General features: G+C 43.2%; 2 protein-coding genes across 7 annotated transcripts in view; one reads left to right on the forward strand and one right to left on the reverse strand.

The window, feature by feature from the left end:
- STAMBPL1 (STAM binding protein like 1) overlaps nucleotides 1-16,450 on the reverse strand; it is a 77,242-nt gene extending 60,792 nt beyond the window's left edge. The window contains exon 1 of one of the 4 annotated variants that reach the window (XM_088444337.1): nucleotides 16,362-16,450. The gene's annotated coding sequence lies outside the window, so the exon portion shown is untranslated. Of the gene's footprint in view, nucleotides 1-15,149; nucleotides 15,201-16,157; nucleotides 16,215-16,359 lie in introns of those variants that run through there. The other 3 variants (XM_088444338.1, XM_088444340.1, XM_088444341.1) reach the window with 3 other exon arrangements.
- The window catches only part of ANKRD22 (ankyrin repeat domain 22), a 56,019-nt gene continuing 51,116 nt past the window's right edge, over nucleotides 15,496-20,398 (forward strand). Inside the window, exon 1 of one of the 3 annotated variants that reach the window (XM_088444342.1) lies at nucleotides 15,496-15,650. The gene's annotated coding sequence lies outside the window, so the exon portion shown is untranslated. Of the gene's footprint in view, nucleotides 15,651-17,425; nucleotides 17,503-18,144; nucleotides 18,179-20,398 lie in introns of those variants that run through there. The other 2 variants (XM_088444343.1, XM_088444344.1) reach the window with 2 other exon arrangements.

Here is a 20,398-nt window from a genome sequence, read left to right on the forward strand (position 1 = left end):
ATGCCCCTGACTTGTAAATGGCAGCTGGGGTTGATGTGGTCGGGCTACTGGTAGAGATAACGTGGTCTGCTGGTAACTCCTCTGTCGGTCTCCTCACTGGAGACACTGATGAGATGGAGAGAAGCACTGAGGAGCCGCCAGCAGACGTGATCTCTCCCAGCAGCGGACCCTGTGCCACCAGTGCTTATTTCAGCATTATCACAGTGCCAATGAAAAGTCAGACTGTAGCAGTGCTGGAGAGAGGTGACGTCTGCTGGCAGCTCCTTCCACCAATGTGTGCTGGGCATCATGGCAGCTCCACCAACCCCCCTCCCCGGAGCAATGGTTCCCTAGGTATTTGCCCAGGGATGACTGCCATTAGGACACGTGCCCTCACTTTTTTAATTCAACAATCCACAGAAATTTGTTTTATATTATTGCAAACTTACTACACGTGACAATATTAAAGTATGTAAACACATCTATATGCCCACTGATTGCAAAACAGTATTTTACAAGCAAAGTATAAGAATCTCCATGATAATAAAACACAGTACTAGGCCATTGACACGAACAACAGGCCTGTGCATGAATATAGGGGGTCATTCAGACCCACTCGCTAGCGGTAGTACGCTCGCAAGTGGGTCGATGTTCCCCACTGCGCATGCACACAACGGCGGGAGCTCCGTCGTGCGCATGCGCGAGACCCGGACTGCGACAGCCAAGCTGTCGCTCCGGGTCTCGCACCAAAGGGGGCGTGCTGTCGATGTTGATTGACAGCACGCCCCATTTGGTGGGCGTGCCTGCCAGACGGAGGCGTTCCCATGGGAACGCCTACCGTCTGAAGCCGGCCCCACTGACATCACTAGTGATGTCAGTGGGAGTGATTTTGGCTCTGATAGAGCCAAAATCACTCCAGGGCTTGTGGCAGTGAGACCCTACCGCAGGGTCTCCGTCGCAAGTCCGATGGTCGCGATGGTCATGACCATCGCGACCATCTTTTTGGCTGCTCGCATATGCTGTGGGTGGTCACCCACAGCTATGCGAGCGGGCAGGAGGCCGCTCCATTTTCATGGAGGAGGGCCCTGATTCAGAGAGAGCGCTCTGGTCAGAGCGTCCGGCTCTGAATCAGGCCCATAGTCTGGCACTCCGACCGTAGGAGGAATGAATGGGTGACTAGTTAAAAACGACAACAATCTGGATTTGAAATGGCGCATTTTTTAACAGGGTAATAAGAAATCAGCTGGACAAATCAGGTTATAGAAATTTTTAATTAAAACATCTAACAGTCCCCTTTTTTCCCACAGCTCAACTCACACACAGCTTTAATCAAAACATTATCGGTTCAGTAATGAAAGAGGTCACGGATTTTGATTCTTTCCACCTTCACACAGCTACAAGGGTGGAGAACGGTCGCTGCCAAGCTGCCTGCTCAGACATTCAATCTGTTAACAGGTTTATAAAATCAAAGATCTTTTGACAATATACATAGACAGCCAACTTCACCAGTCTTTCCAGCCATTGCTCTCTCGCATGATCTGCTTCCACTGAATAATAACACATATGTAATACAAAAGGTTTATGGTATATTCATGAACTACTGTACAAATGATACAGAAGGCTTAGGGGTCTAGTTACTAAGCAGTGTTAGTAGATAGAGTGAAAAGTGATAAGGTGCCAGCCAATCAGCTCCCAACTGTTATTTTTCAAACACAGCCTGTGAGATGGCAGTTAGAAGCTGATTGGCTGGCACCTTATCACTTTTCACACTGTCTCCTAACACTGCTTAGTAAATAGAGCCCTAGTTTGCTAAGTATTCTAATGGTGTGTCGTACATTTAAAAGGCTTTAGCTGTGAATGGTGCACCGTATTCCTAGGACTGTATGAAATGATGATGTGCGCATGGTCCGGAAACTATGCCTGAAATAGGTGTATTCTGAGGATTTCCAAATACAGCCCCTAACTTTTCATGGGGACTCCGAAAAAATTATTGGGACTACTTGAATTCCTTCCTTAATGTCCAAAACCCACCTAGTGCTATAAGATCTGCCTTTTCCTGATCAGTACTAGATACGTCAGTGGCTGTTTCACTAAGATCATTTGCTGTTATTGGTTATGCAGGGTCTTCAAAGGGGTGTGGTATGATTGACCGCCGGACATGAGCCCGACGCTTCAAATCCCGACACCAGTATGCCGAAGAGCACAGATCCCGACGGAGGTAAGTAAGTTATCCAACCCTCCCCCCTAACCCTCCTTTAGGGGTGCCTAACCCTAACCTCCCCCCAGGGGTGCCAAAACCTAACCCCACCTCCCCGCACCCTAAACTTAACCTCCCCCTCCCCCCTAACACTCCTTCCCCTAGCCTAACCCTAAGTCCCCCCGGGAACCCCTAAACCTAACCCCCCCCCCACCGCTGTCCGCTTGTGACGCCCGGCTTACCTTCATTCGGTATGCAGGGCAGATAATGATAGGCGTGGATAATGGTAGGCATCAGGATTTCAACGCCTATCATTAGTGCCCTGCCGGGATTGCACAGTCTTGAAGCCGGTAATCGGCATTTCGAACTTCGGTTTCTTAACTACCTCCCCGTTAGGGTACTAATAAGTAACACGCATGAAGTAATATAGGGACTATTTATATATAGCTAAAACATTACACTCCAACAATTGATTCAAGTTATCTACAAAAATATAGAAACATAACCACTGCAATGGGTTACACTTGAGCTTCAGCATCTAATGTAATAAACTCAGGGACAATTGCTTTGTAATAGCAGCTTTAGTATATCTGATTGATGATAAAATGCCTAAGCACTACCCATGTGCAAGACCTATTTACATGTCAAGGGAACACGTCTCACAAACACACAGAAAATAAACCAATAAATCCTGTTGTCATGTAAAAAAATAAAATAAAATAATAAGATTACTTCTGAACCCAATTACTTCCATCATGCATATTACTCAATATTAAAAACATTTGGTTGATTCTCTTTAATAAATCTACTTTATTATACTCTGTACCTGGTCAGTAAAATATAACAACATGTAATGGCCCATGGGTAACTGAAATAGTGAATATTCTGCCAATTACCACAGAGGATCGTAAGCAAATATTCAGCAAATTATGGTCTAGAAATCATTTAAGAGAAATAGAAGGAGGAACTAGGACATCATCTGAGACACAAAGTCATAGGTCAATACTGTATGTTTAGCTCCCATAGAAAAAAACAAAAAAACAGATAAGTACTTAGAACAGGGTTTAAAACACATACATGTAATTTACAGTATGTGAAGCGTTGTCCACTGTAAATCTATATATAGGACACAGAAGAGGAATAGAAAATGATAGTTTTCTCAATCAACTATACATTTCCTGTGCCTCCTATCATACATACATGTCACCTGCTCTATTTAAATATTCATAAACTGACAGCAACCACTGCAGAAATCACACACCCTCAGGCTTGTAGCAGAATATATAAAGAAAATAAAGAAAAAAAACTTATGTATAGACAAGTCTATGGCTTTGGGGAGCTACATGACCACAGAAGAGCAAAGTCAATGCTGAGTAGCTACAGACACTACATAAATAGAGGGTACAATTATAATACCCTCAGGGCTACGCAAGATTCCAGGTAGAAAAGATGAACAACAATTGTGCTTTGTTATACAATTGCAATGTATGTATTATAAAAAGTCTTGTAGATAAAAATGTAGCAAACGCTTCCCTGTGAAAGTTGGGCAAGTTCTATGGGGGAGATTCATTTCAGCGCAATCCTAATTAGCCACCGGAATGACTAGTTCCCAGAGCTATTCAATTCAGCGCTCTATTATGTCCGACTACAGGATTTCTGCTCGTACAGTACCTTTCTGAGGTGAGAGCAGAAATCTGACTTAAGCGCCGGCCGTGATGCTGTTTTTCGACTTAGCGTGGTGCCAACAGCCTCGCGAACGGCACTTTAGATGGAGATTACCAGTTACTGCTACCAAACACCCAGCTTAAGGTGCGATAACCGGCATTCTCCGACTTAAGTAGTTCTGGTCAGACTTAACAGCGCGCTGAATTGAATCGTTCCTGGAATTCCTTCACGGGGCTATTCAACATCGCCCTGAAATGAACCACCCTCTATAATAGAAAGAAGAGGAGCACAAAAAAAAAGCATACGATAATGTGTAAATAGGTATTATATAGCTATGCTCTCTTTTAAGAGAGTAGCTACATGCAATACAATATTAAACTATGGGCTCTCCACAATCATGCAAATGAAATAATTTTAGAACATCTGGAGGAGACATTCACTTATTTCTCTCAGAAAAAAAAAAAAAACGGTCCAAAGAATAAAACATGATTACATTCAGTCGTCTCGGAAATTAAAAAAAAAATCTCCTATTCCGGTAAGTATATATGCCACGGTATATAAAAAAAGTAAAGGTTTTTTTAAAAACTGTATAAAATTTTTTTTTCTAAAAGTATCCACAAGATTGTGGAATTTTTAAATATTCAAATTACGAAAATTCATATTCTGAAAGTAAAGAGCCATTCAACCATGATTTAGTAGAATTGCATTAACTAATTTACATATGTTTTATAAAATTATACTGAATCGGGTTTAAATAGCAATTATTTACATAATTTAATAATTGAAAAGAAAAGTAAAAAAAATAATAATCTACAATAATGAGAACATTTGTGGGAAAAACATTAGCCAGTTAGTTAGTTTCCCTTAAAGTGGACCTGTTATTAACATGCAGTGAGGACATCCATTTTTTCTGCTATTCAGAAGCAGATATTATAAGAGTGGGAAATAAATAATCACAGTGTAATGCAGTAATTGGCAAGCTGTTGAACTTTAGTGGCTGCATGGGCAGCCCTCTAATCTTCAAAAGGGTCGCACATTACTCATTAATCTCTGTAATAAGTTAAAACATACAATTAATCAAAGAAAAATAAACTATCTGTATTACTATATCAACATATATTTTATACAAGTATTACAAGCTAAAATAAATAAATCTCACAACAAATTAAGAAGGAGCTGTTGACTGCAGGGGAATGCTCAGAGGGCCGCAGTGGTTAAGTCTCTGCACAACCAACCATCCCGTAGTACCTGGCACGTTACATAATGCTGGTTATCCTGGCAGTATACATTTACTAATTTTTGCTTGCACCCCATTGAGATGCAAATTAAAACGAACTAGGTTTTCCCTCCTGTATTTACCTGCATTATGCGCGGTGTGAGTTTTTGATTGATCCACATGCTTTATAGAGTATCCCAAATAGATTGCAAAAACACTAATTCAGTACAACACATTAGACGAGAAAATGAAACCGTTGACCAAAATATTATATATGAATCATGGCTGAACAGATATTGGCAGACCTGAAAGCTTTTTTTGGTCAAAACTACATGTATTAAGGTTCTGGCTTTCACCTGCTCTGTCTTAGTGGAAAGTGACTATTTGCGGCAATAGTTACTATATTGAGGATAGACTAGAACAAACACCAGTGACAGGTTTAAGCTAAAGTCAACAGTCACGGTCTGTAATGAATATATAAATCTGGTTAGTGTATTTATAAGCATTTCTGTTACAGACCATACTCTATCCAAGTAATACATCCTGGAGTGAAACATCCATTAAATAAATTATTATGATCAATGATTGTTCAAATGAAATTGAGTAGCTGACAGGTCAGGTTTAAGTAAAGGCCACATTTCTTGTAGTCCTTGAGTGCAATTTCATGTCACACAGCATTGAATGTGAACTTAATTGCATTTGAAGGAACATTCAGTCTTTAGAGAATATCTGTAATGCTGCTTCTATACCTAAATTCCGGGTTTGACCCGGAGGTTGGAACAGGGTTCCAAACTGGATCGGACCCAGAATTTAGCCGACGCCGACCCAGGATATTCCCGAATCAGCTCCGTTCACACTGGAGCCGGGTCTGCAGTGACCCGGCTCTTCCAGCGTGGAAGTGGACGATTGGAGATGACGTCATCTCCAAGCGTCACTGAAGCCGGCATGTGGCGTGCTCCTTGTCATCGTGACCCGGATTGCACCGTTTACACTGCAGGGTTTCTCAGGTCATTCCAGTGTTAAACCCTGCAAGTTACCTGGATTGGATTCCCAGGTCACTCGACTCGGGAGTCCAACCCTGTCCCCCTTTACACCGGAGCTACCCGGTTAACCCTACAATTACCCGGGTTTTAGCTCTGGTGTAAAAGGGGTGTAATAAAGCTAATATTTGCGCAAGGAATGCGCTTTTTTATTGTGACCCATACATTTTTTTTATTAAATGAGCCTTTGTGAACCCCCAGTTGCAGTGTTCTGGTTTTGGTGTTCTGATTTTGTAGCTTTTGAAAATGCAGTTCTAGTGCTTGAGGGCAGCTTGTAGTGATAATCACAGCATTATGTGCAATGATTGCAGCAGCAAATTGAAGTTCACATAATCCAATGAAAATATGCATCCAACCAGCACTAAACACTATGGGGGTGATTCAATTGCTTCAGTGTTGTGTAGCTCCCATCTAAAGTGACCAGGAGCTATTCAATTGTTTTGAGGCAACCAGCACCAAAGCTGCTGAGCGTGCTTTAACTGCAGCAAAGCACTTTGCACAGGAGAAGACACTTAACGTGGATAATCTTAGGTATCAGGGTGCGAGAATGCAGCCGTTGTGTCCAGCGAGGTGATGGTCGCACAAACAACTGAATTAGCCCCAGCCACTTTAGACTGGTGCTAATTCTCTCAATCAATTGATTTGCTCCCCTATGAGACTCAAGTTGCCTACAGTCTGGATACGTTCGCTACTGATTAAGTAACACACAACGCTAACATCTGTAGACATGGTAACACAAAATGGAGTACGAAAAGATTAAGACATTCGGAATGCCTAGGGACATCCAAGCGGCCTTGGGTGCTGGGATAGGGGTGCTGGGTCAAGTGAGGGGTGCCACCGTGCTATGGATGCTTTGAGAGGGGTGCTGTGATCTGTGATGTGCTGGTAGAGGAGTTCTAGGCTGGGTGACGGGCGAGGGGTGTTGTGCTTGGTTAGGGGGGATGCTGTGCTAGGTGTGCTGGGCAGGGGCACAGAGAGGGAGGGAGTGGGTACTAATTACCCGAGCCCAGGCTTGCTGGAGGGGCCAAGCGGGGGCCCGGTTCTGATACCGCCCCCTCCCTCTTTCCTGTCAGCTGAGCAGCCCAGCAGTAGAGACTGCTTGATGTTGCGTCTCCTCTACCTATGGGGGGGAGCGATCACCCTGTTCGCACCCCCCTGGGTTTGTGCTGTGCTGAGGGGCTCACAGCGGCCCCCACCCAAGCATAACTAGTTTTTTTTTTGCTAAAGGGGGTGTGGCCACCACCACCCTCCCACGATTAGGCCATGCCCTCTTCACCCGGGCGGGCTCTTAACGGCCCTGGTGCTGAGTCAAGTGAGGGGTGCGGACACCATGTTCTGCTGGGAGAGAGAGGCGATGTGCTCGGTGAGGGTCAGGGTGCTGGTAGCTGTGCTAGGAGAGGGGTGCTGTGTTGGGATCTGTGCTGAAAGAGGAGTAGGGATGGCCATCGACCATCGATGATTCATAATCGTTGACGGTTTATGGCCAATGTTGAATGCTTTTGGCAGAACCTTAACTAGACTTTTTGGTGCCCTGTGCCAGAAAGAGCATTGGCACCCCGCTCCCCCCCCATTTTTCAAATAGGGACATAAGATAGCGCACCTGAAAAAGGGCTGTGGCCTCATGGGAAAGGGCTGGGGATAAAACCAGGGGAAGCTACAAGTGAGAATGATAATAGGAATATTGATAGGCCAAAACAGCACACAGGTTGCACCACCCTAGTTACGGCCCTGGCTTTTAGTATCGTTGGGGGAGAACCTGATGGTTTCCTTCCATCGATGTCTAAGCATAACCAAAATTTTTCTTTTTTTTAAACAAGGTGCTGGGACATGGAGTATAGCTCCACCCCGTCATCCGCTAAGCCCACCACCAGGTTCTGATTGGCCCACGGGCCAGTCAGTCAAAAAAAGGGATTACCATTACCAATGGATGACCTTCGCTGGTCATCCATTAAATAGTTTGTTACCATCAATGGCTACTTGCTATTTTGCCATTGATGGTAACCATCGATGGTAACACCACCGATGGCCATCCCTAAAGAGGCGTGAAGGGTGCTGTGCTGGGAGGGGGTGATGGGTGCCGAGATTTGTGCTTTGCTGGGAGAGGGGTGCTGGGTGATGGGTGTTGTGCTGTGATCTGTGCTGGGAGAAGAATACTGGAAGCACAGCACAATGGGGGAAGGGGCCATAGCACAGTGAGACCACAACCCGTCGTGAGGACACATCGCTTTTCAGGATCCCACGTCACAACCCAAACTCTTGCCTAGGGGCGGCTCTGATGACATGTATAAAAACACCAACTGTAACCAATTTAAAAAAAACATTACTCCATGGGAGGCAGTCATTTTTGTACTTTAAAGAAAGTTTACAGGTAGCTTGTCGTATAAGCAAATATGTATGCCATTAATGGAAATCACTAGATTGAAAGCAGATCCTTAGGTTCACTGAAGCTAAATGCTTCTTATGAGACTTATGTCGCAGTGATAGGTCCTGCTCCTTATATGACTGTACACTGCGCATTTCAGCAATGCACATCGCCCAACTGGCCCAACTGTTTTAAAGGAACACTAGACCTGTGTTTAGCAAAAGTAATTAATTAGAGTTCCTGTGTTATATAAAATGTCATAAATTGGAACATAGGTATATTTTAACAGGCTATCCACAAGTAGTAAGACCAATACAGTCAAATTCCTCTGTAAAAAAATATGGATACTACAATTCCTGCTTTATTAAACGTACTTGAGCCATTTGGAATAAAATATTTTTTTTTTCTTTAGGGCAACTACTGCAAGTGGTGTATTTTAAAGTACCCAGAGGCTCCTGCTCTCTGGAAAAGTCATATTCTTCCAAAACGGACTAAAAAAAAACAAAAAACCACATGACATGTTATTACAGTAATAAATAGTCAAAATGATATCCTATGCTTCGAGCACCTGTACACTCTGTGGTGCAGCCTTAGTGGAACACTAAGCGGTATTCAATTACCTCCGAAAATTATTTGGGCGCTAACGGATGCCCCAGGGCTATCCAATTAGCCCCAAAAGCCGACCCGATGACACTTATCAGGTCCCGAAAATAAAATCCATGATAAGTCACGAAAATTAATCCCCTAAAAGTGCAGTGTTTTCACCACTGCGATGGCGAAAATACATAGGATCTGTGATAAGTCAACGGACCTATGTGTTTTTAGCAAATAGGATTAAAAAAATTGCCGAAGAGTAGGCATTATCGGGGAAAAATCACAGTTTTCCACCCCCGAAACATATCGGGGCTAATTGGATACCCTTGTATGTCTTCAACTACGTGATTTACTTCTCTACCAACAAAACTAAGGGCCTGATTCAGAGCCGCTCGGAAGCGGCCACTTGTTCGTTCCGAGCGATGTTTGCACAACTGCGCATGCGTACGGATCGTAATACGCATGCGCGAACCAGTCAGTGCGGCCGGAAATCGTTTGTTCGCTAAATAGCGAATGCCTGCTATTTTTAGTCACAGGAGGAGGCGTATGTGGGTGGTAACAGGGGAAGGTGCTTGAAAACGGGGAGTGGAGATCAGAACGCAGGCGTGCTTAAAGGTCAAAACGGGCGTTTTAAGGGAGTGCATAATTACTACAGCAGCGTCATTGACCACGTCACTGGGTTATTTTATAGTCAGAACTGCTCGCAAGATTGCGGTAGGAAAAACCAACCACAAGAATAGCAAGCAGTTCATACGCTGGTCGATGTACTCGATTAATCTAATAAATAGCGGACATGACGTAGGATGCGAGCGGCCAGGGGGCATAGTTTTCCAAAAAAACGACCGCATGTTTTGTACGATCGTTCAGACCTAGAGGCGTGAACAGAACGCAAAGAGCGAACGGTTCATTTGAATAGCCACCCCTTTTTTCTGAACGAGCGAGGGCAAATAGCGTCCGGCTCTGAATCAGGCCCTAAGTTCATGCAATTCCTATTTCAGTACTGCGGTATCTACATGAATTCTTGCTTTAGGATAGGGCTGGACTGTAAGAAACGTGCTCACCATGGGCAGGATGTACTAAGCATCGCATCCGCAATGCGGTACATCCCGCCTCTCTTCTGGTGCATACCGCGGTATGTACCTAGAATAATGCAAATGGACAGCTCTCCTGATAAGAGCTGTCCTTTGCGATGCCTCCAGACACATGTTAACACCCAGGAGTTTGCATGCGCAGGACGCCAGCCACGGGAGGTGATGGGAGGGATCTGATCGTATCCCTCTCAGGGGAAGCCCAACGCCAAACCCTCACTGGATGGATGCCTGTAGGGTTGTAGCCTCTGCAAAGCAGTTTGATGTGGTGTAGTTAGTAGGGTACCCTTATTGTGGGACCATTCTTCATTTATGGAACATTAACAGCAGCACGTTACAAGAGGTTGTTAGATGAAGAGATTTCTCCCTCATTGTTATCAGAGGATGGGTCACATCCTAATTTCTTCCAGCAAGATGGTGCCCTACCTCATTATGGACTTATTGGCAGGGAATATCTTGGTGTGCAGTTTCCCCAAAAGAGGCTTCCAAGATCCCCAGATTTAACTCTGTTGGATATTTTTCAGTGGGGAACCTGAAGGAACGTGTTTATGCTGTGAAGATACAAGATTGTTATTATCTGCAGCAACAAATTGTTGATGCTTGTGCTCAGATACAGCCCGACATGTTGGTCAAGGTTCATCAGGAATGGGAAAAGAGAATAGTCTTAACACTGCAACATAGTGGACAGCACTTCCAGCATAACCTATAAACTTTACGTTAAAACGCGAGAATAAAGATACGTTAACACAAAGAACAACATTGTTTTGCTTATGAAATTCTGCATCTGTTTGATATCTCACATAACTACCTTCCCAATTAAAAAATTAGAGTTGCATCCAAGATGGCCAACTTCAAGATGGCCACCATGCTGGTGACATACCCTAAAGGTATCATATGTATAGACACTGGATTAATATTTACTAACTCATTTACTTTTTATAAGGGTGTTTCCGCACTTAGGGACCACCCTGTATATTAACCCAATTTCAAATGCATTAATCTGGAACACTCAGTAAGCCAAAGCAGGCATTGCAGAACTGATAGCAATCAGTATAAATACCCATTTATCACTTCACATAAATGGAATTTGTTATGGATTGATTTTCGGTTTTAGTTCCAGTAAGAGTTAAAGCCAGTGGAAACCATTAGCACCATAGGAAATGAGCACTGTCCACTAACATAATGCATAGTGCATGCTGAATAACACATGGGCTTATTCTTTTAGACAATATGGTACTTTTTTATTTTGTTATGGTCACTTGTTGCATTAACAAAGAATGCTATCCTTATGATGTTATCTGATTTACCACAGCAGGAAGCCTGACCGTCATCTGTACATTTCTATAGTCACTAGTGACAGAAAACATAAGGCTCATCTCTATCCATATGACAGGACCAAACCAGACAACTACACAAACCAAATCCGCCACAGATCCCGTCATTTGGGCTTAACATCTGGATTTCTACGTATGACCAGCCTAAGCCATACTTGGCAAAACTTCAAATAATCCCTTGGTCCTATTATTGCTAATGCTGGCCATACACGCTACAATTATCAGGGCGATCCGCCTGATATCGGCGGATCGCCCCGATAATTGTAGCGTGTGGGGGGGCGACCGAGGGTTAAATATTGCTCGGTCGAGCATGCCGGATTGTCCAGCATGCCCGTCCGATGCGATATTTCCCGTTAAACTGTCGGCCGCATCGGGCAGTGTATGCCCAGTGCAGCCGACAGACAGACATTTCCTGTGTTCCTTCCTACGGAAGGAACAGGGAAATGTCTCCTCCCCCGGGGGCGGAGCGCAGATGTCTGCCGAATACACCGTGAGAGAAATCTCAGTGTATGCCGGCGACATCTGCGGCTGGCAGCTGGCCAGATAAAATGTTTGTCGGTCTGACAGGCATTTTATCTGGCCGTGTATGCCCAGCATTAGAATGCAAATACATGTAAGTGAGCTGAAGTGCAGAGACACAATAATCCCCATCATGATATTTCCACCAAACTTTGTTATAATGTTTTAGGCATTTAGGCAAGTCCAGAGAATAAAAATATCGAGGACTGTATCTAAGTAAGGAACTGCACGGTGCAGTTGGTTAATAGAGGAAAACTGGGAAATTCATGGTACAAAACGTGAAAATTAGGGATAATCAGCAATTACTATGGCTAAAACTATAGTAAGAAGATATTTTATTATACCCCTTTCACACAGGATTAAATGCGCGGCTTTTACGTGTCGGGTCTTTCTGCCAGCTCTAGCCTGACCCTCCTTTCACACAAAAAACAAAATTACCGGGATAAGCACTTTTACCCGGTAATTTGCTGATCAACACGGGTAATTTTTCTGTGTGAAAGGGTCAACCCGGGTCTAAATTGCTGGACCTTCGACCCTGGTAAAAAGCAGGGTCGAAGTCCCGGGAATTATGACCTGGGTTCACCCTTTCATACAGAAAAATGACCAGTGCTGATCCCGGTAATTTTGTTTTCTGTGTGAATGGGATAAATTTACTAAAGTGAGAGTTTTTAGAAGTGAGTTTTAGAAGAGATGTTGCCCATAGCAACCAGATTCTACTTAACATTTAACTAGCACCTTCTAGAAGATAATAGCTAGAATCTGATTGGTTGCTATGGGCAACATCACTTCTAAAACCTCTCACTTTAGTAAATTTACCCCTAAGGGTTTGTCTAAAATGAGGTCTTAAGAAAAGAGTTGGCTATTCGAAACCACATAGTATACGTCAACATTGTGTCTCACATTTACCATGAAACAAACCTGATCAATATTTGAAATGATTACACAAGGTCAACATTATTATTATCATCATCATCCTTTATTTATATGTAGTTAGGAGGGTTCCGCAGATCACACAAGAAAATAGTTATTAACAGCACCAAACAATGCAGGATGAGAACATGGTTTATGCACTTTGCTGCATAAGCTATTGTAACACTAAAGCTGCATACACACACAACAATTTTTTGAACGATTATCGTTAAACGATATCGTCATTTTCTATATGATTATCCCCACTATGTACCAAATGTAACTCGCAGGGACTGCAGTGCAAATAAAAGTATTTGACATTTTTTAAAGACTCCTCCAGAGAATATGACAACGCGCATGCACACAATGTTAGATTTGGGAGCCGGACAGAAGCTGAGGGAGTACGAAAAAGCAGCAGGGCCATACTCTAGTTTGGTACATAGAGGTCAGATCTTAAACCCCATTGATAATAAAGAGGACTGTGTTCTGCGCTGATAGGTAGATTTCTGTGAAAACTCCTGCATTAGGCTATTAGTACGTAGCGCTGACACAAAAAAGCAGATGTTTCTGCATAATTTTATGAGAAAAAGCCTTGATAACTAGGCACCTAATACTTATAATGGCCCAAACTGCTAGAAGAACAGGAACACATTTCATGCACTTAAGGCTGATTGAATTCAGCCCTGATCAACCATTGGAATGGCCTCCTGTGGCTTTGTGGGGTCTGTCATTAACTCATTTTCTGCTCACAGCCTATCTTGGAGGTACAAACAGAAATCAGCTACAGCAGTGGTTCCCAAACTGGGTGCCATGGGGAACTTGCAGCAATGCCATGGGTTGGTGGTCCAGGACCAAATGAAATTATTTATGTGCCTGCCAATCACAGAATATGTGCACAAACAAAATCACAACCCATGTCCACCACCACATAACTGAACCTATAAGCACAATTTACTTCATTTAATAATCTTTGCAAAATTTCTCAATAAGAAACTTTTGGTATAGGGGTGCATGAAAAAAATGCTGATACTGTAGGGCGCCGTGATTCAAAAGAGTCTGGGAACCACTTAAGCTGGCCACACATCTACAGATTATCTGTCCAACCAGCCAAGTAGTTGATTGGTTGAAATGAAAATCTGGCAAGGTATGAAAGCAAATGACAATCAGCAATTTGCTACCAAACACCGGAAAATGGACATAAACTGTTTGAACAAATTGTTTAGATCAAACATTTAACAAACTTGTCTGACGACCATTTTCATCTGTTTTCTGGCATTTAGGAGCAAATTGCTGATCATCAGTTACTCCCACTCCTTACCAGATTTTCATTACAACCAAACAACTGGTTGGCTGGCTGGCTGGATGTAAATTGGTCTAGTGTGTGGCCAGCTTAAGCTACAGTATTTAACCCATATGTGCGCAATGAGAGCTGCAGACAGCAGCTTTCGTGTATTTAAATCTGCACATAATGTATTTTCAAAGCATGTTTTGTGAATCTCATATTACTGATGTACCTGTCCCCCCCACCATATACACCACATGTTAGGAGCCCATGCCGTCACGTGTAGCAGCATCTCTGGAAGTGGCGTTTATCACACGACAGCAGCTATAGGCATGCAGTTTCCATTTACAGAGCAAGACATCTTGATCACAATGACAGTATTGTAGCCCAACTCTCACAATAACTGCATCAATTGCCTGTGTTGAGCTAGTTAATTGATGAGAATGGTGTTTCAACACAGGTGGCTGCAATCATCAATAAAGAAGGAAGTCCAGGAGCAGAGCATGTTGTACCTAATGGAACGGGTCATGTTGGAGGGTCTGTTATTTCTCATAGCTTGTAACACTTGTTTAAAATGCATACTTATATGTTATTAAAGATTTGCATCTCTTTCTTTAAATTAAATATATTGCTCTAACTTATTACTGTGAGTAGAGGATTTGTTATTTACTAAACAGTGATTTTTTTTCATCAGTTTTACTTTGTGATTTGAAGAGGCAGTATATGTAAAAGCAGTACACGCCATATATTGCCCTTGTATAAATTCTGTTTAGTAAATATTACCCGCTAAGGACAATGGCGATGTACATACCATCCTGAATTTCAGGATGCCGGCGATCAGAATACTGGCGCCGGAATCCCGACAACAGTTGGAATCCTGGCTAACCCAGGGTAAATGTGTAGCCCTTTGAAGGTTAGATGGCCATCCTCAGAGAAAGGTGTATTTCCCCTTCAGTTTATGTACCTGGAAGAGACGTGGAGTGAGGACGGAAGTGCGGTTCCCTGCCCATACAGTCCACCCAAAAAAATAAACTTGTGCGCTCGCCACAAGAATATATTCCCCTTCTATGTCCACGTAGATTGTAGGGAATGATGTTGGACAGTAGCTGATGACGTGAGGGTACAAAAACTGAAGGAGATCTATCCACTTCTCCATCCTCAAACCCCCCCCCCCCCCCTAACATAACCCCTTCCATCAGGTACAAATTGCTCTGCTCCTGGACGTCCCTCTTAAAGTATGATTGCAGACACCTGTGTTGAACTACTTAATTGATGAGACAGGTATTTCAACACAGGTGGCTGCAATCAAACATTAAGAGTGATGTCCAGGAGCAGAGCATTTTGTACCTGGTGGAAGGGGTTATGTTGGAGAGTCTGCATCCTTGCAACCCCTGAAGTGTGTCGGGTTACCTGTCAAGATATTACTGAGGATTCCAAGTACAATTTGTCACAGCAAGATAGTCAGGTACTAAAAGGTCACATGTTATTTCATTCAAATGTCATTCTACATATTAACCAACAAGGCAAAGTCTAGACCAGGGGTCTTCAACCTTGGCCCTCCAGCTGCTGTGGAACTACACATCCCAGCATGCACTTCCATAGTTTTAGCATGCTGTTATATAAAAAAAGGTGGCAGTGCATGCTGGGATGTGTAGTTCCACAGCAGCTGGAGGGCCAAGGTGAAGACCCCTGGTCTAGATGGTAATGCCATAATACCAGCCACAATTGCCCACCATACCATCCTACCACCAATGTGAAGTATTTCCTTTTGTGAGACAGTAAAGAGAGCATGACTGGAAAACAAACTATCCATCATGAGGGCACATACCAAGTGCAAACCACAAGAGGGACATTACTTCACTTGACTTTATCAATGTCACCACTCGCAGCAATAGCACTAGACTGAAATCAGACCTTCAGGCTTCCTATTATGTAAATGCAAAAAAGAAAGTCAAATAAAAAATACCCCGACCTCCATACTGTAGCTCTCTGTATACAATGACATTTCCATGTTCTTCGGAGTTTCTGCAGCAGATGTCAGTCTCCCACCCCCCTCCCACTGTGGAATGACACCGATGATGCAATATCGAAGGAAATGACCACAATTATTTGAATCATAGCAGTTTAGCAATAAGTGTATGGATTGTTCTAAAGACAAAATCATTCAGGTACTTACTAACAAGGCAGTCCCTGGTGCAGCCTGTGCTTGTCATCAGCCTCTGTGATCGCTGGGCTTTGCTGGAAAGGGCTGCAGCTCCTGGCTTTTTGTAATAGCAAAACATCAAATGACAGCGGCAGCAGCCTGGTTCTGTGCAGATCCCCACCTCTCTCCTGCCCCCTATTTAATTGCTTGTTTACCAGATGTTGTTTTTATCAGCAAGTTGTGAGCAGGTTTAATGAGAGGGGAGAGAATGATGTGCTGTACAGGAGGCTCAGAAAGTGGGATCTGCACAGCAGCAAGTCGGGGTGGTGATGGGGGCAGCAGGAGCAGCGCTGAGCTCATGGGGCTCAGTCCTGCTGAGGATCCTGCAACCTGAGGCTGATTGCTGAGCAGCATGAGAAGGAAAAGACTCCCTCCGCCTCTACAGGAAGCTAATGTCTGCAGCCGCTGCCTATTGTTGGCCTCATATGACATTATTAATAAGAGCCATGAGGAATACAATTACTAGCACTTCCTCCCAGTGCTACACAATCCAAGCTTCCCTTCCTCTGTTCTAGTGATCATCCCGATCTTTTCCTAACTGTCAGCTAGGAAAAAGTAACATTTGAAAATGACCTCCTACATTAGCAGGGTAATGTGATCTACAGCAGTATAGTGTCTAATGCACAATGCTGGGTTATACATACATGCACCTGTATGAAATATACCGCACACCTTACTGTGCAAAGGATTAGATGACCATAGGCCCTCCCAGGTTTTCATTCACTTCCTCACAACTTCTGTTTTTGCAACCTGGCTGCAATGCTGTGCGTATTACTGAGTGTAGATTTATTTGTCTGTATGATGCAATGCTGTGCGTATTACTGAGTGTAGATTTATTTGTCTGTATGATGCTATGCGTATTATTGAGCGTAGATAGATTTATTGTCTGTATGATACAATACTGTGAAACTGAACTATGATCATTTAGGGGGGCGGGATGGGAGCATCGTTTTTCTATACAGCTGAGCTAGATTGTCTGAAGCCCCCGTGCTATAAATAACAACGCCCCCTCCGCTGAACACTGATTCTCACATGTATGGTCGGTGACTCCCCCTATGGGTGAAATCACATATGTTTAGGGTGGAATGGAGTGTCAGTGTTTCAGCAGGAAGAGGTATGAGACAGACTTGGCTATTTCTCTACATATATAATATTTTTAGTCAACAAATCTAATATTGATTTAGCATAGCCTGGTTTCATTCCTGAAGCAGACTCCTTTTTAGAGTCTATTGAATTCTTTTTTTCATTTCCAGCTGTAGCCACCTGGACTCAATTACTTAACTAGTATTAAAATGTCTTTAATTCCAATTCGCTGCATTTGGAAAATACAGTAAGTGGGAGAAGCAGAAATTTTACGTCAAGTTGATTTAAAACGTCTTAAGGGTACCATACATCTAACAGATTGCCTGATCCTCGGATTGGAAACGCTAACCATCGATGTTCGCTGATCTGTTTTAGGATTGGTGAAATTCTACATGTTAAAAGTTACCCATTTGCAAATCAAATCCTATTTTGATCGTGATCTCCGACACCGCAGTGTATAGGGTCCTCTAGGTTTCCCATCAAGTCATGTTTTGAGGATTTCTGACTGTGGAATAATTACTGACCCAGCAAAATCAATTACTTCACCTGTGTATTATTAAAGACATCCACAAAACATGACCTGTTGGAAAAACTTGAGGGCTGAGATCGACTTGTGCAAATCTTTTACAGACTGTCTTTCTCTCTTACAGGTAAAATGTTATTTAACATAGTGGCAGCTAAGCAAGCTTGTTACATGATAGAGGAAGGTTAGTACTGTAGGTTATGGAATGTAATCATCAATGAATAGTGACACAAGAAAAAGGTGCATATATAATTACTGTATACATTTACGACACAAAGCTTATTTACAAAGCAGTGTGATAGCTTATTTAATTACAGCTTTTGTTTGTTTTCTTTCATGATTTTGTTTCCCCTATTATATGCAGTTATGATATCAACAAAAGAAAAAAAATAAACTTGGGTTCTAAAAATGTTGAAACATAAGTATTATTTACTTACAGATAAATAAACAAGTGAAACTCAGACAGTGCACATTTTAGGAAGAGTAGTGTTTTACAATATTGGAAACCAGATTCTAGAACTTTACATTATGTTTACAGTGATCACAAGATGATGGGTCTGCATTGTATACTGGTCATGAGGTACACCTGCATGCTTTGCATGACATGGTTCTGATGGAGCTCTTGTTTTGTATTTAAATTTGTAAATGTAAATGCTCACATTTTACAAGGTGTGTATCTCTTAGCGCAGAGGCGAAATTAGGGGTGTTCTTTGGTGCTTGTGGATCTGAGCACTCCTCAGGACCAGAGAGCAGCTGCCAGCAGGAAGAGACAGGCGTGGTAGTAAGGTGGCCATACATTGTTATGCTGGGCATACCCTATACAATTTTCTGTCAGATCTGTCCAACCTGGCTGGTTGGAATGAAAACCTGGTAATATATGGGAGAAATTGACAGTCAGCCATTTGCTCACAAATACTGGAAAACAGACAAAAATGGTTGCTCAGACAAATTGGTTAAAAGAAACACACAAATTTAACCAATTGGAACAATTGTTTTTTGTCCATTTTTTCAGTGTTTATAACCATATGATCGACTGTCATTTGCTCCCATTCATTACCAGGTTTTCATTCCAACCAGCCAGATTGGACAGTTATCTGACAGATAATTGTTTAGTGTATGCCCAGCATTAGATAAAACTCTGCATCAGACAGGCCAATTTTCTGACTTTCCATACACTGTCAGATGATTTTTTTTTTTTTTTTTTTTCTGTCTAATGGTGAGTATTAGTATCTATCCACAAATTATCACCTGTACTATATTGTTCTTGGCTAAAGCTGGCCACACACTAGACCAACTTATACCCCTTTTACACCGGAGCTAAAACCCGGGTTTTTGAAGGGTAAACCCGGGCAGCTCCCTGGTGTAAAAGGGGAGAGGGTTGGATCGCCGGGTCGAGTGACCCGGCAATCCAACCCAGGTAACGAGCAGGGTTTAACACTGGCGTAGCCCGTGAAACCCTGCTATGGGAACGGCGCACTCCGGGTCACGAAGACCTGGAGTGCGCTGCTAGCCGGCCGATTGGCCCGGCTTCAGTGGCGCTTGGAGATGACGTCATCTCCAAGCGTCCACTTTCACTCCGCAAAAGCCGGGTCTATGCAGACCCGACTGCGGTGTGAGCGGCGCTGACTCTGGAATATCCCGAGTCAGCGCCGGCAAAATTCCGGGTCTGATCCGGATAGGAACTTTGTTCCAACTCCGTGTCAGACCCGGAATTTAGGTGGAAAAGGGGTATTACTGGCATGGGTACTGAGGGGGTGTGGATGACCACACGGGGTGCCGTTGGCCACCCAGGTAATTCTCCCTCCCCCCTCCCTCAATGCCTCTGCTTACTGGCTATACTACATATGCCTATTTTGGGACGTATATCTTCCACCTGACTACTTATGTTATTTATGAGATTAATGTTTGATACAGAAACTTTGTTTTTTAGACTCTCTCCCTACTATTGACCATCTATTGTGTTATTTATTAATACTGCGTTACATATACTTTACTATCCATATCCAGTGTATAACACCAATGTGTACATCAAACATGCCCTTGTCTCCCCCATACTAACAAAAACAACCCTTGATTCTAACACTCTCTCCAACTACCGTCCCATCTCTCTCCTCCCTTTTGCTTCCAAGCTCCTTGAGCGTGTTTTCAAGCGCCTTACCACCTTTCTTTCCTCTCATTCCCTCCTTGACCCTTTTCAGTCTGGCTTCCGTTCTCTCCACTCCACTGAAACTGCCCTCACAAAAGTCAGCAATTACCTCCTTGCTGCTAAATCCAAGGGCCACTACTCTCTGCTCATTCTCCTTGACCTTTCTGCTGCTTTTGACACTGTGGACCACCCTCTCCTTCTGCAAATCCTTCACTCCCTTGGTCTGCATGACACTGCCCTCTCCTGGCTATCCTCCTA

Source organism: Taudactylus pleione, unplaced genomic scaffold (genome assembly GCF_031769625.1).
Source record: "Taudactylus pleione unplaced genomic scaffold, aTauple2 ptg000354l, whole genome shotgun sequence".
Classification (NCBI taxonomy): Eukaryota; Metazoa; Chordata; class Amphibia; order Anura; family Myobatrachidae; genus Taudactylus; species Taudactylus pleione.